The sequence below is a fragment of the Xenopus tropicalis genome, chromosome 5, assembly GCF_000004195.4.
Source record: "Xenopus tropicalis strain Nigerian chromosome 5, UCB_Xtro_10.0, whole genome shotgun sequence".
Taxonomy (NCBI): Eukaryota; Metazoa; Chordata; class Amphibia; order Anura; family Pipidae; genus Xenopus; species Xenopus tropicalis.
This window is the reverse complement of record NC_030681.2, coordinates 125,551,129-125,569,859: the sequence shown is the minus strand read 5'-3', so window position 1 is coordinate 125,569,859 and position 18,731 is coordinate 125,551,129.

Sequence of the window (18,731 nt, the reverse complement as noted above, 5' to 3'; positions counted from 1 at the left end):
ACCGTCTTGTAATCTAACTTGTTTATTGATAACAGGTTGTTTGATCGTAAGTGGTCAGTTGCAATTAGAAAACAGGAACACAGATGTATGTGCGCATGTGTGTTTGCGTCTGTGTGTGTTGTGTGGTAAAACAGATATGCTGGCTGTAGGATAATGGAGGTTTAAGAAGCAGGAATGTAAAGAGAGCTATGCAATATATGTTGTAGACAATATGGTGGCTTCCTTCTCCTTCCCAGAATGCACTAGCTACCCACAATGCACTGTAGTTGCATACTGAAGAACAACTTTAATTATACAAATGTGAGAAACATAAATCACAGTGGATTTCTATTGCCAGTAGATGGCGATGTTACGTAACTACTATACAGATTCTAACTTGTTGAATAGGAATGATTCTTCAACCCTTGATGTGGGGCAGAACACTCCCCGCCTGACGTCAACGGACGTCACTACTTGTCTTCTCAGGTGAAAACAACAACACAAGCTCTGTGGTTGGTCTGAGGAATAGTTTGCACTCGCCAAGCTTCCAGATTTTGACCTCGGCTTTACGTACACTCCCATCCTTGCTCGGAAACGTGTTGGTGATGAGGCCCATTGGCCACTCATTCCGATGTGATTGGTGGTCTTTCATGAGCACAACATCCCCAGGTCTGATGTTCGGCTCGTTAGTTTGCCACTTCCTTCTTAACTGCAAGGTAGAGACATACTCTCTTCTCCACTTGTCCCAGAAGACATTAGAAAGATTTTGCACCTGCCTCCATTGACGTCTATACAGGTCTTTTTCAGTAAATTCTCCAGGTGGAGCACTCATGGTGCTGGTCTTCTGTGTGAGTAACATGGCAGGGGTAAGGATCATCAAATCTTCAGGGTCACTGGAAAGGGTAGTCAACGGTCTTGCGTTCATGATGGCTGAGACTTCTGCCAAGAATGTGACCAGGCTTTCATGTGTGAGTCTTGTACTCCCTACTTGCAAGAAGATGGAATCCAAGATTTTCCTTGCTATCCCTATCATCCTTTCCCAGACACCGCCCATGTGGGAGGAATGAGGTGGATTAAAGGTCCATGTGCATCCTTGCTCATTTAGGTATCTGTCCACTTTGGCAGTATCCAAGTTGGAAGGAATTTGGAGTTCTTTTACTGCTCCAACGAAATTCGTGCCTCTATCTGAACGAATACATTTCACGGGTCCTCTAATGGCGATAAACCGTCGGAATGCATTTATGAAGCTGGAAGCATCCATAGATTCGATCACTTCTATATGGACTGCCCTGCTGGACATGCACGTAAACAGGACTGCCCAACGCTTTGCACCGGTGTGAACGCCTCTTGTGTGTCTGGTAGCCACTGACCAGGGACCAAATACGTCTAAGCCAACGTTCGTGAAGGGAGGATCTGTGTTGAGCCTTTCAGCTGGGAGACTGGCCATTTTTGGGTTCCGAGACACACCACGAAGTTTGCGACAGGTGATGCAGTTGAAAATGACCTGGCTTACACGTCTCTTTGCTCCCACAATCCATATTCCAGCAGCTCGTAGATTCCCTTCAGTAAACAATCGTCCTTGGTGTTTTGCTTGAACATGGTGATGTCGTATGAGTAGGGTCGTAACATGGTGATGTCCTGGAAGTACTATAGGATGTTTTTCTCTGAATTCTACTTTGGCCTCCTGAAGACGGCCTCCTATTCTCATCAACCCATTCCGGTCAATGACGGGATCAAGCTTTCTCAAGGCACTGTCTTTGGAGACTGTTTGGCCTTTTCTGAGGTATTCTATCTCCTTAGTGTAACATTCAGATTGAATTGTGTGGATTATTATGTCCTTGGACTTCTCCAGATTGGAAGCAGTAAAGGCGTTCTTGCAGTGATGCCAACCTTTACAAGGTTTCTGACTCACAGTTACTGTAGATGTGTAGGACTTAGCTATATGAATCAAGATGGCTATCGCACGGACCAGAGACATCCAGGTGGAGAACCTGCTGAAACGGTGAGATTCAAGTTGATGATCAGAAGTCACTGTGTTAAGGACAGACACTTCAGGTCGGATCTCTTCATCCGCGTCTGGGTCTATCAATTCAAATGTGTCGTATCCGATATCGCAAGCAGTTGAACGGTACAGGAACGCAGGACCTGTGAACCATGTTGTGGCTTTCAGGTGGCAGGCTGCGACGGATCTGGTCGCGTGGTCTGCAGGATTATGTTGTGTAGGCACGTAGTGCCACTGTTGAGGACTAGTGGATCTCCTGATCCTCAGCACCCGATTGGAGACGTAGACATAAAAGCGTCTAGTTTCGTTGCAGATATATCCTAGGACTACCTTACTGTCCGTGTGGAACTCGACTTCTTTGATTTCTAGGCCTATTCCTGAAGTTATAAGTTCAGCCAACTCCACTGCAAGCACAGCAGCACAGAGCTCCAGTCTGGGTATTGTGTGTTCGCGGAGAGGTGCCAGTTTGGTCCGACTCATGACGAATCCTACATGGCATTGTTCTTTGTCATCAATGGTCTTTAGGTATGCTACAGCAGCGATTGCCTTGATTGAAGCATCGCAGAAGATATGTAGCTTTTGTCTCTTGACTTCTGTAGATGGTATGGAAGCATAGGGTTGTGTCACATGAAGACTGGTCAAAGCTTCAAGAGACCCTTTCCAAACTGTCCATAGGTCTTTTTTCTCTGTGGGGAGCGGATCATCCCAATCAGACATCTCTGTGGTGAGGTCCCTTAACATAATTTTGCCTTGAATGGTGACAGGTGTTACAAATCCCAGAGGATCGTACAAGCTGTTTATCGTGGACAGAACTCCTCTGCGTGTGAAGGGCTTTTCTTCTTTGCTGATCTGGAAGGTAAAGGTGTCTGCCTTCAAGTCCCAGAGCAAACCAAGACTCCGCTGCATGGGAAGGGAGATCCAAGTCCTTAAGGTCACTCGAATGGTCTTGGGTTGAGAAGGCTTCCATTAACTCACGGCTGTTGGAGGCAATTTTGTGTAACCTCAGATTAGATAAAGCGAGCATCTCTTGAGTCCTTTTTAAGAGACTGATTGCCGACTCATTCGTAGGTGTGGATTTCAAGCAGTCATCCACATAGAAATCTTTCTCTACAAAGGATCTGACATCTGACCCATACTTTGCTTCACCCTCTTGAGCTGAAAGTCTGAGACCATAGGTAGCGACTGCAGGTGAAGGACTGTTTCCGAAGATGTGCACCCTCATACGGTACTCTACGATGTCTTCATTAGGGTCATTGTTGCAGTACCAGAAGAACCTCAAGTAATTTCTGTGCTCCTCCTTGACGAGGAAGCAGTAGAACATCTGTTGTATGTCGGCCATGAATGCTATGGAATCTTTACGGAAACGTAGAAGTACCTCTAGAAGTCTGTTGTTGAGGTCTGGACCAGACAGTAAGACATCGTTTAATGATATACCTTCGCACCTGGCACTTGAGTCGAACACTACTCGTATCTGGCCTGGCTTTTTAGGATGATATACGCCGAATGTGGGTAAGTACCAACGTTCCTCTGAGTCTCGGAGCGCAGGTGCTATTTCTGCATGGTTGTTCTGGAATATTCTTTGCATAAAGTTAAAGAAATGTTCTTTCATCTCTGGTGTCCTCTGAAGTTTGTGCTTAAGGGAGATGAATCTTTTGTAGACAAGTTCTTTATTGTCAGGTAAGCGTTGTCTTCGGGGTCTAAATGGTAAAGGTGCAACCCAGCTTTTTGACTTGTCCTTTGTCATTCCTTGATCCATGATCTCTAAGAACAGCCTGTCTTCTATGGACATTGCGACCTTGTTGTCTTCTCTTGACCTATGGAAAACTGTACACCCTAAGTGATCTCGTTCACCCTCGCAGGCGTGGTCTTCGCTAGAAGGATCCATGAAGGGACAAGGGACAGGATCTCTGTGTGGCAATTCTTTTATCAGGAAACTGTTCTGACATGGTTGGAATAAGGAGGGACGTCCATTTTCAACTGTGCTGGTGAGCATGCTGTTGACAGAGATTGGCTTGTGCACTCCTCCTAGACAGACATCTCCTATGATGACCCACCCTAGGTCAAGTCTCTGGGCGTATGGAGCGTTTTGGGAACCATTAATCTGTCCTCTAGCTTTGTGAACACGTAGTATGTCTCTTCCTAGGAGTAAGGCTATTGGTGCTTCTGGATCCAGTTCTGGTATCTGGTGAGCTATACGCCTCAGGTGGGGGTGGTATGCTGCTACTTCTGGTGTAGGTATCTCAGAACGGTTGTCGGGAATTTGGTTGCACTCCAGTATGGTTGGCAGTGATAAGCAGGTCTGCCCGTCTATGGACTCTACCTTGTATCCAGTTGCCTTCCTCCCCGCCGTCTCAACGGTACCTGCACATGTCCTTAAGGAGTAGGGAGAACCGGGTCCTATGATGTTGAAGGTGTCAAAAAAGGTGGATTTTGCTAAAGAACGGTTGCTTTGATCGTCTAGGATTGCGTATACCTTAATCGCTTTATCTCGGTGACTGGCCGGGTAAACTCTGACAAGGCAGATTTTTGAGCAGGACTTTCCTCCTGCCACTCCTTTACAGATCTCGGTACACTGAGAAGTGACTACTGTGTTGGTTTTGTCAGTGTTTATCTGCTTCTTTTGATGGTCCTCTGTTTGGTGTAATGCCTGAGAAGGTGGCCCAGGGTGTAAAGCCGTATTGTGTTCTTTACTACCACATTCTGCGCATGACACACTGACCTCACAGTTCCTTGCTAGGTGCGATGTTGTAGTGCAGCACCTGAAGCAGATGTGGTTGTCTTTAAGGAACTCTTTGCGGTCCTCTAAAGTCTTTTCTCTGAAGGCTCTGCATTTTAGTAAAGAATGTGGTTTCTTGTGCAGGGGGCATTCTTGGTTAAGATCTCTGTGTCTGTTCTCTTCTTGAGAAGACTTAGATGGTTTGTATGGAGAACCTGTGGAGGCAATGTTAGTTTTGTGGACTGCCACTGGTGTTTTATGAGGTCTGACACCAGGGGCAGTGGGACATGACATTGTGAGATCAAAACTGGGATCATTTCTGATTCTTGCCTGTTCACTGACAAAGTCTACAAACACCTTGAAGGGGGGAAATGGTACATTATGAACCCGTTTATAAGTAGAACCATGTGTGACCCACTTCTCTTGTAAGTTATAAGGGAGTTTTTGAACAATCGGATTAACCCCTCTGGCAGTGTCTAGGAATGCTAACCCTGGTAGATCTCCTTCTGCTTGAGCAACCTGTACCTCTCTTAACAAGTCACATAACTCCCTGAGCTTCTGGTAACCTTTACCCACTATTCTGGGAAAGTTATCGATCCTTTTGAACAAAGCATTTTCAATGGCTTCTATGGACCCATAACACTCATTAAGTCTTTCCCACACCATTTTTAGGCCTCTGCCAGGATAGTTTATGTTAATGTCTCTGATTCTTTTGGCATGTTCAACAGACTCGCTTCCAAGCCACTTTACCAGGAGGTCTAACTCTTCCTGATGGGAAAGGTCTAAGTCTCTTATGGTGTTTTGGAAGGAGGCTCGCCATGACCTGTAGTTCTCGGCCTGGTCGGTGAACTTTGTAAGTCCTCTGGTAACCAGCTCCCGTTTAGCAAAGAACTTCGCAAAGTCCATGATGGCCCAGTTAGCATCAGTACTACCTGGTGTGCTATGATGCTGCATGTGTGGTGTATCACCATACCTTTTAAGAGCTTCTTGTTTAGAGCAGTCAGTATAATACCGTTCTGATGCAAAAGGTGTTCTTTTCATTCGAGGCAAAAGTCGTAGTCTCTGCTCCGTAGGGCAGTAGTTGTCAGCATCGTTTGGTCGCATATCGTCCTGCCTAAGGTACTGTGGTTGAGGGTAGGATCTTTGGCACTCTGTGTCAGCTGGCTGATGTGCTGGCTCATAGTTGTCCTCTTTCTTGGGATGTTGGTGGACGTACTCTGAGACACGCTGGGCTGGATCTTGTTCGTCTAGGTCTGGCACAAGTACTTGGCTGTGTTTCTCGGATCCGGAAAACTCCAGGGCTTCCAGGTATTCGGCCTTGGCTATTGCGGCTGCCGCTTCTTTCTCTGCGGCGAGTCTTTCTAGTGATGCTTGCAGATCTACTCGTTCTTTTTCTAGTGATGCCTGCAGATCTACTCGTTCTTTTTCTAGTGATGCTCTCTCTTTTTTTAGTTGCATCTCTCGTGCAGCAAAGGAAGACTTTACTTTTGCAGCCTCAGCTTCTGCACGTGCGAGAGCAGCCATTTCTTTTATGGAGGACTTGCTAGAGCAGCTTGCTCGTGATCTGGGTTTGTATGATGATGCTCGGCTAACAGACATTGTGCTTGTTCTGTTGGCTGCTTAATGTCTCTCTGTGGACTCAGTCTATATGGGACCGCACTTCAGCGATCTGGATCGTGTTGAGCTGCAACTCTCACTTCTTGTCACAGACCGTGTGGCAGAAGCTGCAATCGTGTACGCAGGACAGCGTGTGTGATGGCAGCTGCGTTTAGTCGCATCCACTATCGTTGCTGACCAGGATCTGTTTTACTGTTCTGCCTTCATACACGTTCTCACAGTGTGCAATCCAGCATTCAGCTTAACCATCCCTGTCTTCCAAATAAGCAGACCGTCTTGTAATCTAACTTGTTTATTGATAACAGGTTGTTTGATCGTAAGTGGTCAGTTGCAATTAGAAAACAGGAACACAGATGTATGTGCGCATGTGCGCATGTGTGTTTGCGTCTGTGTGTGTTGTGTGGTAAAACAGATATGCTGGCTGTAGGATAATGGAGGTTTAAGAAGCAGGAATGTAAAGAGAGCTATGCAATATATATTGTAGACAATATGGTGGCTTCCTTCTCCTTCCCAGAATGCACTAGCTACCCACAATGCACTGTAGTTGCATACTGAAGAACAACTTTAATTATACAAATGTGAGAAACATAAATCACAGTGGATTTCTATTGCCAGTAGATGGCGCTGTTACGTAACTACTATACAGATTCTAACTTGTTGAATAGGAATGATTCTTCAACCCTTGATGTGGGGCAGAACAATGGGGCTTATTTACTAGTTATCTGCTATGTAACCTGTGCCTTTTCTCCAGCTTGAATGGCTGCCCCCATGGCTACATAGCAGCTTATTTATATAGTAGCTTTTCTGTAGCAAAAACACCAGTTTTTTGCAGAGCAACAGCACATTCTATTTTAATTACTTTAAAACACTTTAATTTTTTGATGTTACTGTTCCTTTAAGTCTCACATTAGCTTTAAGTCAGTCTATGTATGGCCCATCTTTAGCCTCCCCAAACACAAAATTCACCCTCCGCCTATGACCCCAGTGACTGTAACTTTTCTTCTCCTTAAAGGAAAAGTAACACTAAAAAATTTTAACTAAAAAATCTATTCTACCCTCCCCCAATAATTGCCCTATCCTGAAAACCATTTGTTATTTTGAATGCTTTAGAAGAAAATACCTGTTAAACTCAGCTTCCTGTCATTTGAACAAAGGGGATACGGCATGCCGGGGAAAGTATCGGGAGATGCATCAACTATGCGGCGATCAATTGATCGAGCCTAGCCTGACTCCTTCTTATACAGAAGTCAGGCTAGGCTCGATCAATCGATCGCTGCATAGTTGATGCATCTCCTGATACTTTCCCCGACATCGCCATATCACCTTTGTTCAAATGACAAGAAACAAAGTTTTTTACAGGTATTTTCTACCAAAGCATTCAAAATAACAAATGGTTTTCAGGATAAGGCAATTATTGCCACACGAGGCGTAGGGCGGATATTTTCGGCAAGTGGAAAAGAGCTTGCTGAAAATTCCGTCCTACGCCTCCTACATGTGCCTGCACCCGAATGAATGAGATACGCTCGGGTGCAGGCAAATGTAGCCGATATATGCATGAAAACACGAGATAATGCAAAGTCTCACGTTTTTATGCGTATATCGGCTACATGTGCCTGCACCCAAGCGTATACATATATATATATATTTCTTTTGTATCAAGTCCCTGTGTCCCTCTTTCTATTATATATATATACATAGAATCTTGTTATCTATGGTAGTGAAAGGGGTTGTATGGAACCCCTGAGTGCAGGAGTTCTTATTCCTAGTCACACAAAGTAATTGTGCACACGTACAGCTCTCAGCTTGGACCCCTACTGTGCACTGTAGAAAATAATGCAGCAGGTGTGTGATTTTGTAATAAACAGATGGAATGGCAGGCTAAAGCTCAGCACCTTTGAAAACACCTAGGTAGATATTGCAGTTGGTTGTACCCTATGAACTGCCAAAATCTAAACACATATAAGAATTAGATCTTAATCTAACTCAATTTACACCATTTGTGCCTTTGTATTACAGGTATGGGACCTGTTATCCAGAATGCTCGGGACCTGGGGGTTTTCTGATAAAGCATCTTTCCATAATTTGAATCTGCATAACTTAAGTCTACTAGTAAGTCAGTTAAATATTGAATAAACCCAATAGGCTTGGTTTGCCTCCAATAAGGATTAATTATATCTTAGTTGGGATCAACTACAAGGTACTGTTTTATTATTACAGGGGAAAAAGGAAATCATTTCTAAAAATTAGAATTATTTGCTTATAATGGAGTCTATGGGAGATGGCCTTTCAGTAATTCAGAACTTTCTGGATAACAGATTTCTGGATAAGGGATCCCATACCTGTAATAGGTTTGCAAATGAAAGTTACCAGCGTGCGGATAAACACCCAGTGTATTTAACTATTGACAACTGTTATTGAGATCTTATGCACATAGGAGACAGAGATGTATTGTAAGTATCCTTATGAGCTTCCACTATTTGGGCAGTTTTTGTTACCCTTTCAGCAGAACTGTACCAAGTGGTGTTGGCACCCAAGGCAGTGCTACTTGGCCAACACCCTACAAGCCAGCCTGAGCACTCTCCGCTTCCACCTCCCACAGGTAGCTGCCGCTGTCATTGTTGCCACTTCTGCACACCTCCTCAACCAGTCTGAGCAGTGAGCCCTAGACAGGTACCTATCCTGCCTTCCTATAGTACTGGCTTTGCCTTTAAAGGCAAGAACAAGAGTGTGTGACAGGAAGGGGAGCCTAACATTGTTAACTGTGACTGGGGACAGCTATATTTATTTGTTATTGGAGTGTGAGCTCTTTTCTTCATCTTGAGCAACATATTCATTGTTGACTGCCAGAGAAGGTGGTAATGGCTCTCTTTTGCCCCTTTGCCATACTGTGAGTTCAAATAAACTAATTCATGCAGGTATAGGCTTATCCTAATCTTCATGTGGGTATAAAGCACTTTATAAAGAACTTATATGTTTAATAGAAAAGCATAGTACAGAACTCAATGGGAATACTTGGGGAAGATCTAAATTTATTGAAAATAATCCACTAAATCCACTAAATCCATTATTATGATATTTCTTCTACTTGTATTTGAAGGTACTCATTCATCCATGGTATATCTGTAATAATAAGCCAAATCATCTGGACTTGCTGTGTTTTTCTTGCAGATGTTGAGGGATGTTTCGCCACAAGGTTTTTCAAATACATCATTTCTAAAATACGGCAGTCTCAAAACAAGTTATTATAGTTTGAGCATGGGGTGTTGATTTACTGAATAGAACAGTGAAAGACTGTATAGACTCCTATATTTATATGAGTTCAGGTATGTACAAGCATATTAGCCAGAAACCCATTCAAAAACCCATTCAAAAAACTGTGAGTGATTGCTGAATACTTTTTTAAAACCAGTTAATGGAAGTGCTTGAAAAGTAATGTGCTCACTATCACTCTGACTTAAAATAAAGTGCTTGGGTGCAAAAAGAATAAAGAGTGTAAGGGCTCTGGCACACAAGGGAGATTAGTCGCCCACGACAAATCTCCCTTGTTGCGGGCGACTAATCTCCCCGATATGACATCCCACCGGCGAAAATGTAAATCGTTTTTTAATTTGACACACCATTTTCAGTGAGTTTTAAGGAGCTTGTGCTTACTGCTAATGTGCTCATTACCATGTGTGTCCCCAAGAGGGGACAAAGGCAACTGAAAGCAACCTAGACCAAACCTGCATACAATAACTATGCACTAAGGAAATATTAAGTTTGAAAAATTATTTGTATGAAATTAATGAATTGGCAAAATGCAGCAAGCCAATCACAGTTTACATAACTAGGGGATCTGTTTAAGGAAAATGTATAAGTAATAAATATGAGTAATATCATTTGATAATAATATATCCCATTCCTGTTATTTGTGGAGCAGGAAATACATTTTATTTTATAGCGTTAAACAGAGGATCTTATTGGGATACATAGGAAGCAGGGCTGGCAAACAGGAAAAGAACCGCCAAATTTAGTATATAGATATATATGTAATGAAAATGGAATTTAAAAAAAAAAAACAGACTTAATTGTTTTGCTGGCGCTGTTTTATATTTGCCCTATTTGCTAAAATATTTTTAAGGGGCTGATTTATCAATGTTGAAATATGAATTTTATCCACAGTTACATTTTTTTTGTACTAAAACTCCCAAATTCACATTAGGGATTCCAAAATGTGAATGTTTAATATTTATTAGGTGCAAAAAAACAAAAAACAAACTTAAATGTAAAACTTTGCAAAGCTGTCACCTCCCCCTATAATGGCGGGAGTTACGCAAGTTCACTGTCCCTCCCCCGGTCTCCCGATGCTATAAGCAATTCCCCAAACTTTTTAGAATTTCCTACAAAAAAAACTGGAAATCAGGTAGTGTGCACGCTCAGCAAACATTCCCAAGCACTTGGTAAGCTTTTGCACATGCGGGATGTCATGGAATTACTTCATTAGGCCATGCCCCCCAAATTTGCAGCACCGTGCTTTGTGCAGCACATTACTGCCAGCCATCAGCACTTATAAATCGACAGCTCTGACTTTGGCATCTAAAAGCTTGTGAGTTCATGTAGAAGTCAATTGGAGTTGTCCTAGGTGATTTTTTTCCATTTGCATTTTTTAACAAATTTTTGAGAGTTTGTAGACCCACTTAAATTGTAAAATTACAATTCTGATACAATTGAGTTTTTTTCATCATTTTATTCTATCAAGTTTTTTATAATACATTTTTTAAATAAAAAAGCAGACATTAAAGTTTGGTATGATTTTGAGTTTAAAACTCCAAAATTCACAATTTTGACATTTGATAAATAAGCCTCTCCATGTTACATCAGATTTTCTTAAATCATTTTTTGCAAGCCAGGTCTGAGAAAAACGAAATCCATAGATTTTTCGGTCAAATTGTTGCAAATTTGAAAAGCCTTGGTCAAAAAATTATGAAAAAATGTCAACTTATGTGTGACAAATTCTCACAGTGGACAGCTGAAGGAAATTCATACTTGGCAAGAAAATATTTTCTTGAGCCTTCTGTCCAGTAATAATAAATGGCCATAAAAATGGAAATAAACATTGTTTTTTTCTTGGCAACAAAAAGTAAGTAATGATTGAGAAATGTTTACAGTATTTGACTTAGGGCTCTGGCACACGAGGAGCTTTGTCGGCGGCGATTTTTAAAAGACCGATTTGGCGACAAGACAAACGACAAGACGCCAATGCTAAACCAATGGAAATCGCCAGCGTCAAAACATATGAGGCTACTTCAAGTCGCCTGCTGTTTCAAATCACACACAGACCCTTTTCTGAGCGACTTGAGTAAACATGTGGGAGGGGTAACTGTTGAGTGGTACCATGGGTAGCAGATCGCCTGGAGCTCAACTCGCATGAAATCTCTTTGTGTGTATTGTCGTGGCGACTTGTCGCCAAAGCGCCGGGGGGAAAAAACGCTGTGCCAGAGCACTAAATCTGCACCTAGGGTTTTTATCTAAAAGCAAAAATGTTGGAGATAAGGACAAAATACAGAGTTCTTATCCAGTAACTTATTGTCATTGTTTATGTGACTGTGAAGGACTTCTAATGGCAGTGGCACACGGGGAGATTACATGTGTCACTGCCCTAAGGGGGAAGACACACTGAGCTACTAGTAGCAGCTACTTTTTCACGGCTACTAAACTCCAGAAAATACCCTGCCATAGACAATACTGAGAATTGCCTTTGCTAAAACACATGTAGAGACAATTATCAGTAAATATTCAGCATTGTCTATTTTAGTATCAGCTGCTACTTGTAGCTCAGTGTTTCTTCGCCCTTTATAAAAATGACTATTGCGCATACAATGGCTTCTTTACAAGAATGGAAACTCTAAAGCTGGCCATACACGCACCGATAATATCGTACAAAACCTCGTTTCGTACGATATTCGGTGTGTGTATGGCAAGTCATGAGGCGACCGATATCGCAGGAGGCTGCTGATATTGGTCGACATGATGGCCCTCGGGCTCCATAGACTGCTCTGTATGATGTCATCACTTTGATATAATTTGGCCCACAAACATTAATTTTGTCAACTAACTGGCCCATTACATGAGAGGAGTGGGAAAGCAATGATTATAGGTCATTTGTTGTGGGTGCTGGAGGCCCTTTCCAGAGGCCCGTTGAACAAGGAGTACATCAAGTCACAGATGTAGTCTTTGCTGATGGAAGGAAAGGACCACATTGGCAAGATCCCTTTTTGGGTCTCCAGATCAGGATGGTCCCATAAATGTGTGTAGGGGTGTTAATGTATAACATTTACAATGTGCAATTACTGAAATAAGCACAAATAAACACTGCTTAAAAACACAAAACACATTCATCACAATGAAAGAGTTACCACAAGGATGAGCTAATAAATAGATGTTTTTATTTTGCGTGAAAACATATATTTATACATTTCTGTTTTTTAGGTGTGCGTTCATCTGTTCAGTTTTTAAGATTATTATTTTGCCTTGAATGCTGTGGAGTCATTACTAGCTGTACTATGCTTAATCTCTCCCTGTCTGACAATAGGAGGGGGAGGAATGTCAGAACATAATGGGATTGTTCGTAGGGGAGAGTGACCTGCATCTAGATTCCTGGGTAAAGAAGCTTTTGCCGCTTAGCACAAGTGAGTAAGAATGATATTATTGGATGCAACACCATTCATCTGCCCTGATCAGTGACAAATTCCTCTCATTTTGCCACATGAATGTGCAATGTCGGGAGGTAGGTATATGAACATCTAATTTCTGTATTGTAATGCAGTAACAATGCAGTCTTATCTCTATTTTATGCTTTCTATGGAGTCTTGCTTCAATCACTGTGTTGTAGTTTAAGATATGGTAAATAAAAATATTTGATCTTAAACACTGACAGACGACCACTTTAACTTTCAACTGAATGCATCTCCTGGGGGCAAGCATACCCAACCTTTGCTGTTTCTCTGACTTTGCAGTTAATCTGTGTTTTATCACTTTTTGTGGTGTGGGAGATATTATTTTATTAAATGGGTTGTTCACCTTTGAATTAATTTTTAGTATAAAGTAGAGCAGTGATCCCCAACCAGTGGCTCAGGGGCAACATGTTGCTGCCCAACCCCTTGGATGTTGCTCTCAGTTCCCCCAAAGCAGGTAGTTATTTTTTAATTCCCAACTTGAGAATTTGGTTGAATAAAAACAAGATTTACTACCAAATAAAGCCTCCTATAAGTTGATAGGGTGCATAGAGGCTGCCTAATAGCCAATCTTAGCCCATTTTTGGCACCTCCATGAACTTTAATGATGCTTGTGTTGCTCCCCAAGTCTTTTTACATTGGACTATGGTTGGGGACCCCTGATGTAGAAAGTAATATTGTGAGACAATTTTCAATGGGTCTTCATTTTTTATTAGTGTTTTTTTTAGTTATTTCACTTTTTGTTCAGCAACTCTTAAGTTTGGAATTTCAGCAGTTATCTGGTTGCTAGGGTTCAAACTTCCTTAGTAACCAGTTAGTGATTTTAACAAAAGACTGATATTTGTAGCAGAGGACCTGAATAGAAAAATAAGTAATAAAAAGTAACAATATCAATAAATGTGTAGCCTCACAGAACTACAGTTTTTGGCTGCTGGGGTCAGTGACCCCCATTTGAAAGCTTGAAAGAGTAAGAAATAGAATACTCCTATTCTGACAATGTCTTGCGTGTTCCATGAATAGCAGACTTACAGAAGGAGGTTACTAAAGTGTTAAAGAATGTGATTCTTGACAAACGCAGAGCTGACGATTGCTGCAAAGTTGCATTTGTACATGTAGACAGGAGGCAGCAGTGCAGAGAATAGCAAAAGACAGATACTGTTTTTGAAAGCAATTACATTGACAAATTCAAAGTTGAATTTAATGTGCATATTTACACATATGTAATCAAGTAAATATCTAGATTTACCCCCATATATATTAAAAGGAAAAAAGTTTGCCCAGGTGAATAATCCATAGCAACCAATAAGATAAACAGGTGACCAGTAAATGATTCCTGTTGATTGTTTGGTAACTAGCCCTGTGACAAATTTTAACTTTTTATTTCTTAAACCCATTAGTATATAGCATCTCTATATGGGCATAACAATGCAAACAGCATACCAGCAGAAGTATATAGTAATTTAAACATATGCGTGTGTCACATAGACACAATGGACTCACCTAAGGTAGGGGTAAGGACAGGGCTGAGCTGTGCCTCCTGATGCTACTCCATGCACCAAGCACCCGGAGAGGCCAACAACCCCAAGACCACAAATGATCTGTAAGTGAGCACTGACTTGTAAATGACCCCTTGTATCTTAACTGGTGTCTGTATCTGTGGGATGCTGAAAGTGAAATATATTTCACTCTGCAACTCATTTTAAAAGGTGACATTTTACACTATGAAATGATACCTAATCTTTATCTCAAAACAAAAACTGTAGTACTGTGTTAGCCAGTGTCAAAAATAATTAAAAAAAAATGAAAAAAACACATATACAAGAGTATTGTAGAAATGATACCTGTATTGGCTAACAATAAAAATACATTGCAAGCTTTCTGAGCTCTAAGGCCTCTTTGTCGGGCAAAATACAAATGAAAACTGGCATGGCACAACATTTATACTGTTAGATCAGAGAGAAGTGTTCACGAGCAATAAATTAAAAAGTTACAGATAGATAAAGATAACTTGTGAAGATAATAAAAGTAATTAACAATCATTTTCCTCAGACGGGGAGGTTGTCTATAGGACAGAAGAGGTAGTTCAGGGAATATCTCCTTTAGTCTCCTTTAGTCCTTTAGCCTGACGAAGGGGCCTTAGAGCTCCGAAAGCTTGCAATGTATGTTTTAATTATAGCCAATATAGGTATCATTTCTAATCTTTATCTAAAACCTTCTTTGCATCATTCTTTTGGAATCCACGATCACATAAAGCAGGCAGGTACCATTTTGAAGAAGTTGTTATTAGGACAAGCTTTGCATCATTCCGAAATCTTGTATATGCACCAGAAAGATCTGACGCCCTCGACCAAGCAAAGGCTGTATGAAATGTGTATATAAGGAATGTGAGGAGTTGATGGGAAGTGTAGTAATACAGATGTGGGGAAGGCAATATGTGATTAACAGCCAGGATCCTTAAATGCATTTGTATATGGTATGGATGTTTTAAAAATATTTGGGTTTAACATGAGACACTTTTTGCTGGCTACAAGATTATTAAAATTACCACAGAGTTGATCCAGGACTAGTCTGATTTTGTCTTTGGAGTCACAATGAAGGCACATAGTAGACATGTTCAGATGGGTTTTTTTTGCCTTGCTCTAGACTGACTAGAAATTAGGTAGGTTGTACATGAACAAGTTGTTATGCCTCTGATTAACTTGTTCTACTATGTAGCTATGTAAACTGGATTACACAGTATGTCTCCCCTGGTGTGTTGCCAATACTATGAGATATTCTTCTAATGCTAATCAATCTTTTTGCTGTATTACCAGTGATATGAAGCACATTCCACATAAAATTTTGTCTGTAATAAGGATACAAGCCATTACCATGGATCAGTCTATTAGTAAGTAATGAACAGTGAAATCATTATATTTCATATGAACTTGTATTGCAATTTGACAAGTCTTTTTTTCTAGGTAAAGGATTCATTTAATTACTTCTATCTACTTTTATTTAGCTTGAAACTTGAGCATGAAACTTGTACTTGCTATGCTTTGTTGAATAAAAAAGATGTTTTCTACTTCTTTATGCCCTGTGCAGACTCCTTGAGTGCCTACCCATTGTTTGATTGTGTATCCATTCAGCCACACTTGCCACTACTGACTAATGACTTTCCCAGTTAATCTTAGGGCCATGGCAAGTGTTTTGCCCTATTATTCATTTTTTGGTCCTAAAACCTTCTGTACCAGCAGTGTAAGACAGTCCCCATTCAAGTCACCATTGCACAATATCACCCACACCATAGCCATTATAGAGAACTTAGTAACATAGTAACATAGTAAGTTGGGTTGAAAAAAGACATACGTCCATCAAGTTCAACCATAATGCCTATATATAACCTGCCTAACTACTAGTTGATCCAGAGGAAGGCAAAAAACCCCATCTGAAGCCTCTCTAATTTGCCGCAGAGGGGAAAAAATTCCTTCCTGACTCGAAGATGGCAATCGGACCAGTCCCTGGATCAACTTGTACTAAGAGCTATCTCCCCTACCCCTGCATTCCCTCACTTGCTAAGAATCCATCCAGCCCCTATATAAAGTTATATAATGTATCAGCCAGCACGACTGATTCGGGGAGGGAATTCCACAACTTCACAGCTCTCACAGTAAAAAATCCTTTCCGAATATTTAAATGGAACCTCCCTTCTTCTAAACGGAGTGGGTGCCCTCGTGTCCGTTGGAAGGACCTACTGGTAAATAAAACATTAGAAAGGTTATTATATGATCCCCTTATGTAGAAGATGTCCAATTTTTTTCAAAGCAATGTTAAACACAGCTGATCACAAAGAGCAGTTGTAGTCCCTGCACTATCTCAGCAGTCAGTTATGTTTAAAATGACTTTTATTAAAGGTACTTGAGTCTAAATGTGCTCCTTGCACTTCCATTTAGTTGCACTCGGTGCTAATCAGTCTTTCTGTGTTCTGTTCCAAATTGAGCACTGCTGCACCTATTGACACGAGGTACCCTCAGAGCCCTGTGTCACTTGCTGAAGTTCAGTTGTATTTAAAGAATAGGATGTACACGTTACTCACATGCCAGTAACTGGAAATGACACCAGCAAACACTGGAAATGATGCCAGGCAGACTGCAAAAACATTGTGCCCTATGCTTTGTTGGGAAAAAACATGGCAATTGTGTTTAATATTGTACTTGGCTCAATGCACTGGATGTACATGTGCCCCTTTCTCTTATACATGTGTTTCTATGTAAAATTATGTGTGAATAAAATTATCAGTATGTCCAAGCCTTTAAAGGGGTAGTTCACCTTTAAGTTAACTTTTAGTATGTTATAGAATATTTCGGTCAATTTTTCAGTTGGTCTTCATTTTTTATCTTTCATAGTTTTTTAATTATTTACCTTTCTCTTCTTCATGTTTTCGGCTTTCATATGAGTGTCACTGACCCTGCTAGACAAAAAGTATTGCTCTGTGAGGCTACAATTATATTATTATTTTTTATTACTTAACTTTCTGTTCAGGCCCTCTTATTATTTTTGTCTTTCACTCAAATTTCTACCTGGTTGCTACAGTAAATTGGTAACAGATAGCTACTAATATTCCAGGCTGGTTCTAGTCTCATAAACTGCACCTATGATTGACTCTGTAACGTTCTACACACCTATACTGTGATGTATAAATATAGTGCTAATAATAACTGTAATATACCAGACTGTCACATTTATTATCACTGTTTATCCAGTTCCATTCACTAAGTAACGGTTAAAAAATGTATACCGTGACATAGGATTTTATTTAGCAGTGTGCACTGGGGACTAAAAGGACTAGAAGACCTGAAACCAATTAGGTTAATCTCATTAGGCTCATTAGACAGAAGGCAGAAATGCATGGTTCTGAATAAGGTACTATGGCAATGTAACACCTTTTGCAAAGAGCTTATTATATTTGTTTTTTATACTGTATTTAGTTTGATGGCATTTTTTTTATGTGTTATCAATTTAGTTTTATTTTATAACATTGTCTATCCATATTTTATAAGATGCTAAATAATAATGAGGTATCATTTTTCACAGAACTAAAGATATGTCAACAGGATTTTATTGTCTTCTGCAGGCTGATTGTAATTATAGGGTTTTAAATGCACTAAGCATGGGAGCAGATCAGGGCCAACAGACTACATTAGTACAATTTCTCTCTCTATCTCACTCTGCATACACACACTGACTAAAATGTATTAAACACACGTCAATCATATCTGTAACTTTTCATTTCAAACATAATTACATCACACATCATTATCTATGACATCAATGCTTACATCAGCAAGACTGCAAATTAACTGATGTTGCATGCAACCTCAACAGCCCCATTTTGCATGGAATTCATTTAAAGGAGTAGTCAGGGGCATTTTAGCTGCACTGACCACTGGCAAAGAGGCACCCTGTCTGCCACAGCCCTTATGGAAGCTGTCTAACACTACTAACTTAGGTGCCTATTAAAATTCTCTAATGCATGTTCTTGGGCAAAGAGCCACTTGCTCTTGCTGTGTCAGGCATTTTCAATATACATCAACAGAAAGTGTATTGGGTGGTTTGTAGAGGTGTGTAAAAATTGTGGGGTTTCCCGTCTCCCGGGCTCCAGTTTCCATGGTCCTATCTTTAATATCCTCATGTCTGCCCACCCTGCTCCCCTTTCTGACATCAG